Source organism: Pezoporus flaviventris, unplaced genomic scaffold (assembly GCF_033815535.1).
Source record: "Pezoporus flaviventris isolate CSIRO_AGI_PZ_B2104156 unplaced genomic scaffold, CSIRO_AGI_Pfla_v1 ptg000213l, whole genome shotgun sequence".
Classification (NCBI taxonomy): Eukaryota; Metazoa; Chordata; class Aves; order Psittaciformes; family Psittacidae; genus Pezoporus; species Pezoporus flaviventris.
In genome coordinates, this window is record NW_026892761.1 from 7,059,463 (window position 1) to 7,076,295 (window position 16,833).

The following is a 16,833-nucleotide window of genomic DNA, read 5'->3' on the forward strand; positions in this document are numbered from 1 at the left end:
ACCAGTCAGACTGCAAGTGGCAACAGTTGTGAGATTCACTTCATAATCAGACTCCTCACCTTGTCCACACAAGCTATCTAAGATCTGGAAGTAAGTCAACTGACCACGTATTACATATGGGAACAGAGAAACTTTGGAAGGAAGGCACACACATCTGCACAACAGAGTTAACAAAAATAGAAATGGATCTGAATTGTGGCTGATGTTTTTCATGTATTCTTGCCAATATTTATTATCTATGAAAGGGTGGGTTTTACCAGGGGGTATTTATCCCCAGATTAAGTGTACCTTCTTGGACATTCACATAAATTGCCAGGCAGCAAGATAATAGCTACAAGATAAGCAGCAGAACTGGAACAGATGGTGATGTGAGCCAACAAAGTGATGAGATAGAGAATAAATGAGAAGCAACCTTCATTTTAGAAAGGTGATAACTCCTCCATCTTTCATTTGAATTAGCCAGCTGGTGAGTATGGTATGAAGCCAGTTTCAGATAAAGTGGCACAGGTAACCACGGCACCAACAGTTTGTGGCATTCTGCAGAAGATGGAACAGTATAAATGCAGTATTGTTTGGACAGAGATGTCAATCTCCCTTCTTCTCTCAAAGATCCTGAGAATGTATAAATTGCTCTGACAGGTTCCTCAAACAAGTTGCAACTAGTCTTCCATGAGCAGAAAAAAATAGGCTGTCATAAATCTAGTGTTTATGAAGAAAATAACTTGCCTATTATTCAAGCTGTACCCCGGCTGATTTCAGAACTGGTCTGTGCTTGCGCTAAATGCACTGAGTGCTAATAAAAACCGTCTTGGATTAGAAATAGGGCTCTTTATTCAGCATTCCAAATGGAAACATTGAGATGACTGAACAGTTCATTTAGCGCTTTGATTTTATTCAGAAACATTGTTTCCACTGCATGCATTTATGAACTGGCAAAAAGCTCCATCCCAGGACTGTAGAATCATGTTTTCATTGCTGCTTCCCCCATGCCAGCAAATTGTCTCATAAACACAAATATCCACAATATAGAATAGAAATAGAAGCTTTGTCATTTGGTGTGTGCTCTGTTGCATCATGGCCTACTTTACACCCCGCAAGGATGCCTAATGGTACTTGCTGTAGTGGGTAGCTAAGTCAATTTTTTTTCAAATTAGTCTAAAACTAAGCTTGAATTTTGCATAAATGCAGCTTTTTAGCACTATATTTTCCTTCTTTTTTAAATTTATTGTAGCATCACTCCTGCTTGCAGACACTGAGCAACTCTGCAGACAATCTTAACATTTCATGGTACTTTTCCAAGCAATTGATGAGGCTCATCTCTCCTCTTATTTATACAGGTGGAAATTAGGATGGCTTCAAAGTAGCAATTGAAGCTACACATGTAGAAATCCAGTATAAGTGAGTGGAAAATAAATCCTCATGGATTTTAACTCCAGGTAAACTAAGCAATTTTTAATATATATCTAGTTCAGAGCAGAAATCTTTGTCTCAAGTGACAGCTGTGACTCAAGTGACCGGAGCATTGCTATACTTCCACCATGACAGAAAGCTATAGAGAAATGGTGCATTTTCCCCAAGGAATTTTATCCATCTGTCAGATTTTGCTAATCATTATTCATTAGTTTCCTCTTCATTAGGTTCCCTAAACCAGTTTAGTAGAGACTACAACTGATAATGTTTCCCAAGTGACAGCCGTAACAAATACAAAAGTCACTTACCTAAGTTATCCCATGTTCTGAGAGTGCAGCACATGTAAATAGTTACTTATTATTCTAATTTTTAATTCAATATCCAGAGTACAGCAGCAACACAAACACCGGGAAATCAGAGTTAACACCTCAATACTGCTCTACAACTTTAAAAAATAATCTGTTAAGAAAATTGCTGTTATCCAGACTGCTACACAGATTAACACCAAAACACAAAATAGTGGAGATTGTTCACTTCAACAGAGCGCTGTTCTCAGATGGAAGTAATAAATCATGTCTCTGCTAAGCAACTTCATTTGCTTTAGGTGCTACTTAAGTGGTTTTCAACTGTCCGTTGGCACACAAGCAGGTAGATAGCCAAAGCACCCTGACATATTCTGAGTAAAGCAGGTTTAGCTAGAATGCCTTAGGGAATGGGCTACATACTGCTCCTCCTGTATGCTGTTGACAGAACCAAACTACATTCCCCATAACCTCTGTCACTACATGTGGGCAGACTGCCCACTCAGTCCAGCTGGCTCCACTGTTTTGGATTGTGCAGTGAAACCCCTGTGCCTGCTGTCTGCCACAACAGCAAAATGTAAAATACTTGTCCTTCCAGAGTTCAGGCGTGTTCCTGCTCCTTTCCTAGGTATGAGGCAAGCCCCAGAGTTGCAGCAAGATTTCACATTGCCCCAAGTGGTCTATTACACACTCCTTTTCTTACTGAAATCTTGGCACTCCAAAACAACTAAAAATATCTCACAGCTTAGGCAGGAATATTGTGAATAAGTTATGATGTCTCACATTATCATGCACATCTATAACTACTACCATCGCTCTCACCAGTCACTGTCAAACAGCTCAGCATTTCCAGCAATACACTGACTTCCTCAAGCTTGGAGTTACCCTGTGCAGTGAACCAACTCATCCTGTTTCAAGTAATAAGTTTATCAATAAAGGTCCCTTCCAAGCAGGATCTCTATGAGGTGCTTAAATAAACACAAGGTTGGCACCTTGAAGTTGAGACAAAACCACATGTTCATGTGTCAATAAAAGCAAATATTCATGTGTCAATACAGCAAAACAAAATTAGGTGAGAAATAGCCATGCAGCCTTATTTCAGTAAAACCTGAACACAGCCTGAAATCGCGTGGTCTAAAATATTGCCACGTCCCTTCTGTCCTGAGATGGAGCCATATTTTTAACTATTTCAAGGCTTAGCTAGGTTGCAAGTCCTATAAATATTACAGATCACTCTCACCATATATGTTGGCATTTGAGCACTGTCAGTGGATACACTCAAACCAAACCTCAGAGTACCTCTTCACTGCATTGAAAACCTCTACTGTGCTTTTTAAAATCACCCTGTGCACGGGGGCTCAACCAAATGTTCCCAACACAGCACTATGCTCATACCATCCTGCTGCTTAAACATTCCCTCCCTCTCAACCCCCGCCCTTTTTGTCTTCCCGCAAGGTACACACCTGTATAACTCTTGAGGTAGAAAAGCAAAGAAAACAACCTCAGAGCATCGTGACTGAGCTCTCAGGGTACAGTGTGTACAGTGCCTGCTGGGGTTGACAGTTGACAGTACGCATTTTGGACACATTTGCTGATAAGGACGAATGAGTTTGTACATTTCCTCCAAACCTCCATGTTCCACTAATAAGCACCTGAGAGGAATGACTTGTCCGGCAATAATCCTGACAGCCCCTTCCACTCCTCACCTTCCTGAAGTACATGTTCCAGAGAATGCCCAGTTATCCCATCAAGATCACAGGAATGCTTTGCTTGGGTATCTTTGGCATATTTTCTGGCTTAAGACAGAGTTAAGGTTTTCGTATTAAAGCAGCATCTGTCATTAGAAGGGGTTGAGACACTGTAATCATTTCAGGCGTATGGTTAAAGCTTATAAAGGTCTCATGTGTATACATATATATAACCACTTCAGGGGCAGATATTTTACATTTTTATGACATATTAAAAGATAGTATTTTGAATTGAAATCCTTTCTTTTACATCCTCTATTTCTTCTTGTGCTTCCACAATGCTGCATCAAAGAAACTTTGATCTCAGAGGAATCTGAAACTTCCAAAAGTGAGATGTAAGCAGAGTTTGAAAATTATATTCAACAGTGCTAGTATTGAAAATCTACACAGAAAAACCTCTTTTTTCCTATGTGACAGTTTCCCATTACGATTCCTATCTGTGGACAATGTTACTACATTGATGTGAAATTTGTATCACTGGAACTACGTTTGTATTAAAAAAATTAACTCATAACGGAACAAGTCCTAAGCAATGGAGGGAAAGCAGCAGGTAATAATAAAGTACACCATTGGGTGGCAGAGTCAAACAGACATGAGGTCTAGAAAATGTCATTTTTCTTTTCATTTCCCTGTGTATCCAATACTAACATGCTAGTATTGGATACTAACACAGCTAATGTAAATGGTGAGAAGAGATGTCAAAGACTGTTAGGAGAAATATAAAGCAAAAATCTTTTATCCAAAATCACTCCTGAATTCAGTGGTTGTCAGGAATAGCTCTCATTCTTTCCCATCACAGGTTGGTGACACAAATACATCAACTCAAGATAAAAATCTAAATATTAGTCTGAATTATGAAGTTCTTGTCTTTGGAGATTTCAAAATTCATGATGATACTGTTGTTATTTGAATCCTTCTGTGTATAATAGCTAAGGAATGAATAGCATATGGTGATATAAGCCTAAGTGTTCATCAAAAGGCCAGCTTACTAGGCCAGTTTGTGTGTTCCATCTATATCCTCTGCTATTCAAAGCAAGATGGGAGTGATCTGCTGTACTAAGATAAAGATGTCAGGAACTGAAAGGTCTTTTCTTCATCCAGGAGAGGGTAAGTTTCTACCATCTTTTCCATTAAATGCAATGGATCAATTTCTGTTCTGTTTTTACAACAGAATTTTTAGATGAGTAAGGACTCTATAGTGACTGAACAAGAAAACTGCTCTTTGATCCATTAAATGTACATTGCTACCCAAGGAACAGTCCCACGGTAGGTACAACCTGCATCAGAGCTCTGCAAAGTCCTTGTATCTGAAGAAAATCTCTGTTATCAGAGGTTATATCCTGTACAAACAGACTGGATAAGACTCAGGCTTGGCAACCAGATGAGCTCTGCAAAATGTGCTTGGCACATCTTCCTGCTGTCTCCAAGCACACCACATACCATGTACCATGCCCAGTTACTGGAGATGGCAGACCTTCCTAATAGAGATGAAACTGAACTGAGAAGGTAGCAACACCACTGTGTTCAATGGGAAATGGTTTGCCTGAGCTTTCAAGTCTTGTTTTTTTGCAGGCAATGCCTGTGCAAAACTTACTCAACAAGGTAAGCAAATCATCCACATCAAGACCACTTTTGTTCCTTTATAACAAACAGAAAGGTATTACTACTGCCAGTGCCTCTGTCTCCTGGGAGAGGAAAGTAAAAACCACTTTGTAATATATTATTACACTCCTTTTTGTGGGATCACAAGTCAGATATTACATATATCACTAGTCAGATATTACACATACAGAGAGAAGTAGGTAAGGCAAGTAGAAAAAAGCCTGGAGAGAAGCCAAGCAAAACATCATCATCTAAACATTATTTTACACTACGTGGACAAGGGCAAACCAAGATATCATTAACAGTGGTTAAAACAAAAAAAGAATGATATACATGTCCTTTAGCTCTGTTTATAAAAAGGTTAGTTCCATGGTTAAAATACGCAAGATATGATATGACATAAAATAATACATCATCAGAGAGAGCAGGACAAGGAGAGAAGACCATCATTTTCTCTGACTCTACAATGTACTTTCTTTCCTGAGGCCATGGGAAGTCTCATGTGAGTTCCCTTTTTAACTGAAGCTCGTGGCTTCCTCCACTGGAGCCCTCCTATTTATAGGAGTCACTTTTTAGTCAAGCACATTTGTAACTCTCAAGCATTATACAAATGACTACACCAGCAATGCATTTCTTGTATCAGGCACTTCAAGGCTTTTGTTGAACAATAAATAATTACTGTTAAAAGTCAGCAAAAGTATAACCCAGCATAACCTGACATCTAATGCCTGCTCTGGTACAGAAGCAGAGATGTTTCAATACCAGCAACAGCCTTATTTACCTCCTGATGCTATAAAGGTTATTATAATAGTGGCTTACTTTACAGATGAGAAAATTAAGGTTGTACTCAAAAGTGTGCCTAATTTTGGCTATGTTAATATTCTGTTCATTATGGGCACAGAATAGAACACAGGAAATTCAGCTTAAACACAAGCAAAACTTTTTACTCCAAGGGTGGTCTTGCACAGCAACAGCTTGCCCTGTGAGAAGCTTGTGAGTCTCTAGCATTAGAGATACTCAAACTAGACAGAATCTTGAATAAAGTGCTCTGTGTTGGTCCTGCTTTGCGCTGGAGAGTTGGACCAGATGCCTCCAGAGGTCCCTTCCAGCCACAAATATCCTATGATTCTGTGACAAAAAATCCCAAACTCCCAACTAAGCAAATTGTGTTGATTTTACAGCAATTATTTTAAGTGGTATTTACTAAAAAAAGTGCAGAAGATTGAGAAATCACAAACATTAAACAAATACATCTGTTTTTTCACTATAAATATATGCATGATGCCCTGAAAGTAAGAGATTTCTGTTTGTATGTATTGTGAGGTTTCATCCCTTCATCCAAACATGGCTTTTCCAGAGACACATCTTTGTTTTGGATGCATTTTTGTAATAATATAACTTCTTGTATTGTCCTTCCCTACTTCAGTCTTGCTGATCCTCAGGGTCTCTTCAAATGTACTCAACCTTTACCCAGGAAGGACATTTTCCTGACATAATTTTTTTAACCAATACATGTATTCTTACATCCGAAATGTTACATACACCTATACCTGTTTACAACACAAAACTTACCTATGTGGGTAAGGGACTAACCTATGAACTGAGCTGACTTTCTGAACATTGTTGTTTATAGTTTACCTGTACGCAGGGAGCTGCAAAGTCAGAAACCTTTTTTCCATCCCTGTTTCAAAGAAATTAGGTCTTGATGAAGATTATCCATCTAATGGACAAGCATTTTTTTCCCCAAACATTCAGTATTTTCAGGACAAATCTCTATATGCAGAGTTTACCTTTGACTTCTGCAGCAGCAGGAGGAGGTGTGAGACATACAGGCCTCGAAGACAGGAATGTTTCTTATCTCATTTATCACCTCATTATCCCTGAAAAGTACATTTTTCAGTAGGGATTGTTAAAGGAGGATGCACACAATGAAATGCTTCAGCTTTTCATAGGACCTGCCCAGCTAATTTTTGTACAGTGTGTTTGAGCACATAACTATGTGAGGTTCAGCTGGTGATAAGAAATAAATGTTCTGCTGAATGATCAAGGAAGGAAAAAATGCTAGTTTGGGTGAGAGAAAGTGAACCAAGGACACAGTGATAGAATCCAGGGTACAGAAACTAAACTGAATCTGATGCTGAGCTCCTTGGACTCTAACTGAGTCCTTGCAGAACATGGAGTTGCTGGGATGTAGCTCATTTGACTGTACTGTTGTAAAATCCCAGAGTCCAGGGAGATGCTATGAAATGATATCTAACCTTGATGTGAAGGTGTCTAAAGACAAGATTCTGACAAAAGGCACATACAGAATAATATATTAAACAGAACAAAACAAGAGTTCTCTCTCCTTTCTGTTAAGCCCCCTTACAACATCTCATCTCTGCAGAGCCTTAACTTGGCATAGTTTAAACAAATTGCTTCTCCTTATGCTTCACTGACACATGGAAGGAAATCTTCAACCATGGTGTTGTAGGTAATTCAGCTCTCTTTGAAACTAGACGTAAGGGCCACTTTATATCTCCCCCTCCAGGAGTTTTCTCTAATGCTGATCAGGTTCCCTGTTGCTCTACTTAAGATTCAGCTTGCTTAGAAATTACAACACAGAATATTCACCAAGCAGCACTGATTCTTCAATGAAGACTAACGTAAGATGCTCCATCATTTGAAAATGCCAACCTTAACTTTCATGGAGACTTTGCTACTTTTATAAGAGATCTATTTGAAAAACAGAAATAATGGTACATATTCACACTTGTAAAGACTTGGGCAAACTGGAAGTGAGCAGCACAAAGATAAACAATATCATTATTATCTTTAACAGATAGAAATGATGAGACAATGTAGAGTTAACATCAAAATGCCGATCAGCTATAATATCCCCTAACACATGTTGCAAACACTTGTATTTCTTCTTTTCCCAGCTTTGCGTTCTCTGAAGGACATTATAATTTATTGTCTCAAGCCATATTTGGTATTTAGTGCCTGCAGAAGCTTGTGCAAAGAAGATCTGTTTGTTACATGAAAATGAAAACATATTGTGGTTTCACCTCTATTTCTTTCCTTCTTCCCCACTTCTAAAGAGAAGAGACAATTTTAAGAAGCAGGAAAAGTAAACAAATCAGATACACAAACACAAATACAAACAAAAAGAACTCATAAGTTGGGAAAAACCTGGAACTTCTTGCCTGGGGTGAAGTATGTAAGAAGTGGTGATTTGTTCAAGGGCAGAAGTTTGGCATTTTTCTTTAGCTTCAAGTAAATAAATAAGACAAAGAAAAGTCTTTTCATTTGTTTTACAGTGCCTGGGGCTATGTACATTGGACACTGCAACTGTTTTCATTTAGGGATGAGTGAAGTGGTTCAATTAAAACATGAGCAGTTCTGAACCTTTGCTGTGAATAAAACAATATTTCTGGGGAGGTTCAAGGAAGTCCAGTTAATTGTCATTATTTACCTCTTTGTACTTATGTGTTGTGACACTGTCTGGATTCAGAAGTGGCACCATATAAGCCAGTCCTATTATATTGTGCTTAATTCTGCTGATCAAAACAGCGTGAATTGGTTGGGCTAGCAGCATGGAACTTTTGGGGAACTGACCCAAATAAAATGTGAAGTTTGGAGGTCCACCCATTACAAAATTCCCACACCCACTACTGCGCCCTTTACTTCTGCGGGAAAGAAGGAGATGTTACAATTTATAAGGAAAAAAGCATGGAGCATTAAAGCCTCAGGCTATGTCCACACTATAGGCCTCTGGAGGTGTATATCCTGTAGGTGAGAGGTATGATGAGGTGCAGGAGATGTGCTGGAACAAACCTGTGACTTAAAAAAGCAGTAACAGCACTTCACTGCTCTGAGTTGGTTTTCACTGGAAGGAGAGTTACCTGACATCATGTTTCACTGCGCTGCTTTAGTACAAAGTGCCAGCGCTGCCACTATTACCCTAGAATTACCTTTGGCTGTGTGGCTGATGAGTATTCCTTTCCAGGTAAAGGCCTCTGACTGGAAGCATGTGTCATCTTATGGCTTTGAAGCTACCTCAGTGAGCTGTGATCAGTGGAACATACTCCTCTGTTCTGTAATCCTTCTGTGATAGTTGTTTCCCACATCACGACCCAAGTTTATTGCATCCCTGTTCACTCACAGTCAGCTACAAATAGAAGCCTCAAAGCTACAATGTCAAAACTTAGCAAATGCAAGCCATGCTTAACAGACAGAGCTGACTGCAAGCTCTCTTATGGATCCCAGCTTCACCAGCTCAACAAGTTCTTCTGGTTCCACTGAATCTGACCTGAGAGATTGCTTGCTGACTGGCTGACATCCCAAGTGTGAAAGGCACGATGTATCTATAGATATCCCAGCGAGGTTTGTCACTGATCATATAAACTGGCATTTTCTTCACTGACAATATCCTCAGAGAGGTTGTACTGAATATTTTTTGCTTTGTTTGCTGCTGGTTTCGTCAGAAAAGAAAGGAAGCCACTGCTACGGCTTGCATTGCGCCTGCTTCACTCACTGAGGTGTGCATTGTCCTGGACTGTTTGCTACTCCAGGCTTTTCTCTGTATCCAATTCTGCACTAAACTTTGCTTATTTGATGAAACGTTAAAAGACTACTTGTCTTCAAACTGTACTGAAGAGAACTGGCTCAGAGACTGTATCATACTGCATGTGAAGAGATCATTCACCTCTGAAAAAGCTCTCAGCCTATTTATGGTATACCATTTATAGTACATATAATTACATGCAGTAAAGCTGAAGATTAACTGGTGATGGCAAAGTTATACACAAGACTCACAATCACATAATCATGCTGGGGCAAGAAAGAAAAACAACTTATGCCAATCCTACTTAATACCTTTCAAAACAAGTTGCAGAAGAAAACAGTATCACCATCTGGTTGAGGGATGGATGTTATTATTTTCCTCCTCATTATTATGTTTTTATTATCCAAATTAGAAAATAAAGGAGGATCACAAAATATTTTGTTCCTTTATTGTCCAACGCAGACTAATCAGATGAATACTGAGAGAATGACCACGGTTTTTAAAGGCTTGTATTTAAACCCAAACTTCTTCAGTTCAGTGCTGCAAATGTTTACATCTGTACTTAACTCTAATATGAATAATCCCACTGATTTCAAAGGCACAGTCAAAGGAATAAACGTGATCACATACATAAATACCTGCAGTATTAGGCTTAAAGTAGTGGATTTAGTCATTTATGAGGAACAATGATTCGTATGAATCTTTGGATTCATCTGGCATAAAAACTGTACTTGTCATGCTTTCCTTAAGCATCCTTAGTGATTTCACTACAAATCCTTTCAAAGAAACAAGTAAATACATCCAGGAATCCAGGTATTTTTCTGTCACGCATTTTTTGGTTGCCAAAATAGTTGTAACTGTTTCCTACCAAGTGGAAGATTTAAAAGTGCCTTTATATTCATGCAAGAGTAGCAGCCATTAGCAAAATTAATTTTAAAATGTGCTTTGGGTTTTTTTTTTAATCTGAATGACAGTGTCCTTTAATTATGAAACAGGAAAACATTTCCTGTTGTAATACCCTATTGAGGGCACTGATTTTTAATTTATAGATTGGGATGCTTAGTATTGTTCTTTACTGTGTCTTATAAAAGAGCCCTGAGTACTATTAGACAGTCCTTAATTCACCAGTTACTGGCTTTATACAAAAGAAGGTCTGGCATGGACACTAGCTGTACACCATGCCATTGTCTGCATCCATCCTGGACCACTGATCTCTTGCAGAATTCATCAATGCATCTTCCTACGTGTATTGGTTTATTCCTTATCAGCTTAAGAGTGTGCACTGTTCTGCCAAATATGTGCATTAACTAACTTTTGTGGATGCTTTATGCATTCAATTTACTCTTTCCATCCAGCCAGCTGCTGGAAAATTCTGTGCAATTACACTGAATTACACAACGTGTACAGTATGGCCATAGAACAGTTATTCCTACCATGGTCGTTTGGTCATTAGAAAAGACATGGAAACTGACTGCAATAACTGAAACTTCATACAATAGATTATAGGCCATGAAAGAAGCTGGATTTGTACCTGCTGCAATCAAGAGAACTAATGTGACACGGGTTTAGCTACACTTTAGTCTTTGGGACTAACTGACAGAACATAGATCATCTACCACTGAGTAAATTGTGAGAAAAGAAATGCTACCAAAGTTGCCTTTGTTTTCATACTCCTGGAAGGACTCAAAAATGAGGAAATCATGAAAATGAACTGGCAGTAAATTGAACGTCAGCTTCCAGTGCAGAGAGACACTTTATAAATGGAATTTCATAAAAATCAGAGCAAAAACTCTGGGCCAAAGCCTTATGAGCATTTTGGGATTGCTGAGTTTACAGCAGTGAATTCTGATTAGAACTGTCATTTTGATGCCTCAGTTTTGCAAATGCACAGCTCAAAGCAGTGCTGTCATGCAGAGCTAAGGATACATCCTTTTTGAAAGAAATGCAATACCACATGAGCTCACAGAAATGTTTAGAATTTGGAATCTGTCTTCCTTTTCAGTTTCTGAACACCAGATAGGAACTCTTGCAGGCACAGGTTCTTTCTCTTACTGTATTTAGAATTTAGCAACTGCTATGCATTAAATCACATATTTCTTCCTTTATGGTTCTAGTGACTATAACTGGCTCTGAACTTGAAGTTTATGACAACATTTTTCCTGAACTGCTGTACCTATTGTGAGCCCTCTTTGAAGTTCCTTCTAGTTCTACTAAGAAACACTGATAAGTTGACATTAGCCAGTTGACTGAATATTACACGAAGATTCCTGGCTCCAAAAGAGGCAACTACAATGTGAAATGAAAACTCCGTTCATTCATTCAGTCCTTCCCAGCAGCATTCCTTGGCCTGGAGCCAGGTACCATTTGACGTCATGGCTCTAACCAGGAACATAATGTGCTGGCACGGGGACAAAACTTTTACTATGGAAAAAACCAGCAACAAGTAGAAACTTATCACAGAAGCTCAGGAGGGTGAGTTAAGAGTCTGAGATTGAAGGCAAAATAGCAGAAAATTAGTTGAACTATGACAGGCCTAGTATTTTGCTTTTGTTTTCTGCACAGCACCTTCTTAAGTTACTACTCACAAGTACTAATCTCACTAACACAAACAGTACACACAGCAAAAAGATGTCCTTAAATACTTGTTACTTCCCATTCTACTTTTTGTAGCACTTACGGATGTATTACAAAAGCCCTATTCTTTAATGCTTTTCATTTTCAATGATTTGCAACGAAATAATTAAAAGCTCTTTTGGCCTATAATAGCTAGTTTTGTATTAAAAAAATCTCAGTTCTGTTTGTTTGAGTTAAATATTAAACAGGTCGTAAGTAGAGACTGAAAAAGTTGGCAGTGTTAATAACACGAGATCCAGAAAGTAGTTTAAGGATAGAAAAACAATCTTGCTGGTCTCTTCAGAGCCACAGTTAAGGTGCTGGGTAAAAAATGAAGGCCAAACAGTTCCCAAAATACTGCTAAGCACAGAAAAGGAATTATATATAATATAGAACAGAGTAGGAAATACTGGGATAGCCACAGCTGAAATCAGTGTCACTGACAGGAATTTAGAATGCCAGACTAACAACTGGCAAATCACACATGGTGGGGAATAGCAAAGGTTTCCCAGCATGGCACTGCTGGATCCTGAGGGTCTGCTGAGAGCATTCCAACCCAAGTTCACGCTGGAGACAGAAAGGTGCTCTATGTCAGGGTCTCATCTGAAGAGCTGTGATCCCTAGAGCTGGTGCACTGGAGTGAGATGCCTGTCACTCACACTCCTGGTTTTTGGAAAATACCTCTCTATAATTGAGATTTTAACTAAAAATGGGATTAATGTCACTGCCTTCCCTTCAAGAAGCTACTATTAAAAACTCTATGCAAGAACTAAAATTAGCATTATAGTGCTAGGGTGTTTTCATAACGTGAAGCTAAAGAGAAACCAGACTGAGGGTTAACATGCCTCACACATCACACTGAGTAACAGTCATGTTAAAATTGCTGTCGCGACTGGATTTAAACCTGTGACTTACAGATGAGGCTCTGATTCAGACCCTGGCATGTGACTTTGTCTTTTTGGAAAAGTCCAACAAAGACACCACCAATCTGTGGTCAAACTTGGGGTCTGTTCAGCTGAGGATGTTCCTCATGGGAAGAGCCTCCCATTAGATTCTCATTATTCATTCTAGGTAGAGAAATTGCAGGGGTAAGACAGCTTGAAGAGTAGGGAGCACAATCAGTGAGCTGCAAAAATATTTAGTGAATATCAAAAACTTGTGAAATGAAACTGTAAACCAATAACCACACTGGTCAGTGAAACCTAGCAGGATTTTCTTCTAGAGAGAACGAGCAGACCCTGTTCCCTGGAGCTGTACGTTTTAAACTCATTGTTTTAAACTATGTTTTGTTTCCCTCGTAACATTTAATTCCATTACAACAACACTTTTCAGTCATCATTAATTTTATTTATCGAAATTGAGTTGTGTTTATTTCTAACCACATAGTTCATACCTGCAGATCTACTTTGTGCTTCTAAACTTGTTAAGCAACTGACTAAAAATGTGTCTTTCAGAGGTGTTTTGTGTAGCATATCTGTGCAGTTCAAAAGCAGGCATCTGATTCATTGAATTCACTGCTGTACAAGAGGACATTTAGAAACAGGACCTAAATGTGTTAAGCATATCTGATGTAGACAGGTATTCATTCACAATTTGCATCAATAAATGTGCACAGTGAATAAATAAAACCTCGCAGTATTCGCACGAGCCCTGCCATTCACAATACTGACGTTTCAAATTATATTCCTTTCAGTCAAAAGCCTTGATACTCTGAAGTTCTTGGACTCAGCATCCAAGTACCCTGTTACTGTACATGGCATCCAGTGCCTAGTTTTTGGAATCCAAGACTACAAATTCTATTCAATGCACAAAATCAGATTCTAGCTCAGGCCCATGCCCTGCACGGGAGAACTTTGAGGACATCAGGAATGCAATGCAGGCTTGTACAGTTTGTTAGAAAGTTGAGTGCTAATCCTGAAAATCATTCTGAAATTCTGAAAAGCACCTTAAAAAAAGAAATCAGCATTGATTTTAAATGAGTGTTCCAGAATCTTCCATGGAATTACACAGAATGGGCAATTAGCTGAGCTGCTAAGGTGGAACTGGGGCCTTCGTGATAATTTTAATAGCACCAAAGTCTGAACTCCTCTATTCTTTTGAGAGTTCCAGTCACTGGTACCCAAAGTTGCACCATTCCAGCCAATGACTTCTAGAAGTTTATAGGAGAAATTTCCCGAGCTCTCTATAAATCCTATGGTAGACTAACATGGAAATAATTTTGGAAACAGCATTTTTATTTAGCAGTTATTTACAATTCAATCCTTAACAAAATCTTCTTCTTGGATGGGAAATCTTCCATCACCTTCCTGTTTGTTGGAGCTCTTCACAGAAGACTGAGTTTCAATTTGAGGCTGCTCAGCAAACACTATCAGACAGCTCTCTCTCTTTCAGTGCCTCTTCAAGGACTATATTCTTGTTCAATTCAAAACAGGAAGGACATTTTGGGAAATGAGCTCTGTATATCCTTCAGTGGTTTGAAGCTAAACTGGAATCATGCACAATACATTGCATGGACATTCCAGAAGTCAGTTTCACCAATTTCTTTTGGCCTAGGTCATCATGACCGTCAGACTCCCAGCATTAATATGTTCAAATCCTGAATATATCCAGTCATTAGAGACATATGAAGTGGAAAAAGTTCACAAACATCATGTTTTGTTGAAATCTGGAACTACTTAGGCTGAAATTAGACAAATATGGACAATAGCATACCCACTCTGCATGGAAAAACGCCCTGCCTGAAGTGCAGATATCTGTTCCATGAAGTGTTTCAAATGGGGTGTAAGTGTCTAATAACTCCCTCACGTATCTCAGTTCTCTCATTATCTCTGTAGCTGCTAATTAGCAGTAGCAATACAGACATATTCAGCTATGCCAAATGATAAAACTGAGTACAACTCAAATCCCATCTTGGCTGGTCACAGGGCAGTCTCTGTGCTGTGAGCTACAGCTACACCTAGCCACAGCTACACATGTATTAATCAAAGTGAAGTTTTGTCAAGTCATATTATCACCAAGACATTTATTCTGGTTTCCTAAATATTAGTCTGAATTAAAACCCACCTGGGCACTCTTTCTGTACCTAAGTTTCAGTATGTGTTGGACTACCCTAAAGGCACTTGGGGGTTGTAGATCTCCACCTTCTCTGACCACAGGTAAACAGATATCCACACTGGGGATCATCCAGCAAGTCAACTCTTCCAGCTGCACAACTGTTCAGCATCACAGTGCTTAGCACTGTTGGTGTTCTCCCCCTGGTTACCAAATTGCTGATCACATTGCCCAACATAGAAAAAATATTTCCTATTGATTTTACATTATTTCCTAAAGACAAAATTAAAGGCAGTTGTGGAGCAAGTTTTCTAATCCCAATCTTGTAACATTTAAACCATAATCATTTCCATCTGTAAGTTCTTACTGACTGCTCTTAGTTTGAGCAACAAAGACTGTATTTTCAAAGTAGCCACAGATTTATCTCTTACTTTGCAATAGGTATTCTGCCAGCTTCATGGAGCTGCTTCTATTTGATCACAGTTTCATTACTGAGCATCTCCCATTGTTAGGGCAATAGTAACAGTCTTCAGTCTTACACATTATGTACTTCTCCCAAGCCTGGCTTTACATTGATAGAAGCTACATCGCAGGGATGAAAACCATAAAATTAATTATTCACAAAATCTATTCAATCCAACATATTCCACAATCCTATGGATTTTTAATCTCTAATGCAAAATACCAGCCTCACCTCAGCTGGATTTTGCCTGAGAACAGTCTGGATTCTCTCTAATCCCTAAAAACTGCTCTACTGCTAAAACAATTGGCTGGATGCTTCTTGTGAAATTGTCAATTTGACAAGTTCTATGATATTTTGCATAACTTATTTAATGGATTTTCTCTTCTTCATTATTTGCTGGGGATCAATGGCTTATGTGCAGAATGTGCAAACCTAAATGCAAACAATCCCCAATCATCTTATTGTTCAAACACACAATTTTTGGTTTTGGGTGTACACAGCCCCACCTATTGCAACCAATGATACAGTGCCAGGATTTCAAGCCATTAGGTGGGTCACGCATCCCATGGCATTGTTCATCTGGGTAACACATGTAAGACAAACATGACACATACACATCCCATCTTCCCATAGGAAGAGTGAAGCCAAGATGCATGGAAAGATTTTACAAAGGCTAAAAGCCATTGTATTTAAACTTGAAAAAATAACTGGGAAAAACCCTGAAGTATCGACAATTAGCTCCGGACTTGAACAAACTGAAAAGCTTCCACATTTTTTTCCAAGAGGAGAACACGAGTACTTAACTCTTGTACAGGCAGCCAAGTTTCAAGCAGCTAATTTTTAAGGCACTTCTCTGCAACACAGGAGACAAAAGTTAAAGCTCCTGTTGTGAGTGACAGTCCTGACTACTGGACTCGGTTTTCCAACACATTCTCTTACTTTGACTGGAAATTCCACTCTGGTTCTCAGAAGTTGTTTGTAAAAGGTACATGCCTACAAGTGTTTTCTACCAAAGCAGCATTTTCAGATGGAGAATACCATTTTTAGACAAAGAATGTTCTGCTAAAAAAGCTCTCAACCAGTTCTTGATCATACCCC

General features: G+C 38.9%; 1 long non-coding RNA gene across 4 annotated transcripts in view; it reads right to left on the minus strand.

Annotated features, from left to right (window-relative positions):
* Window positions 1–16,833, minus strand: part of LOC133262436 (uncharacterized) — a 163,268-nt gene that overhangs the window by 130,007 nt on the left and 16,428 nt on the right. Inside the window, exon 3 of one of the 4 annotated variants that reach the window (XR_009741311.1) lies at window positions 14,435–14,706. The exons of the other annotated variants lie outside the window; for them this stretch is intronic. This is a non-coding gene — a long non-coding RNA (uncharacterized LOC133262436). Of the gene's footprint in view, window positions 1–14,434; window positions 14,707–16,833 lie in introns of those variants that run through there. 4 annotated transcript variants of the gene reach the window in all.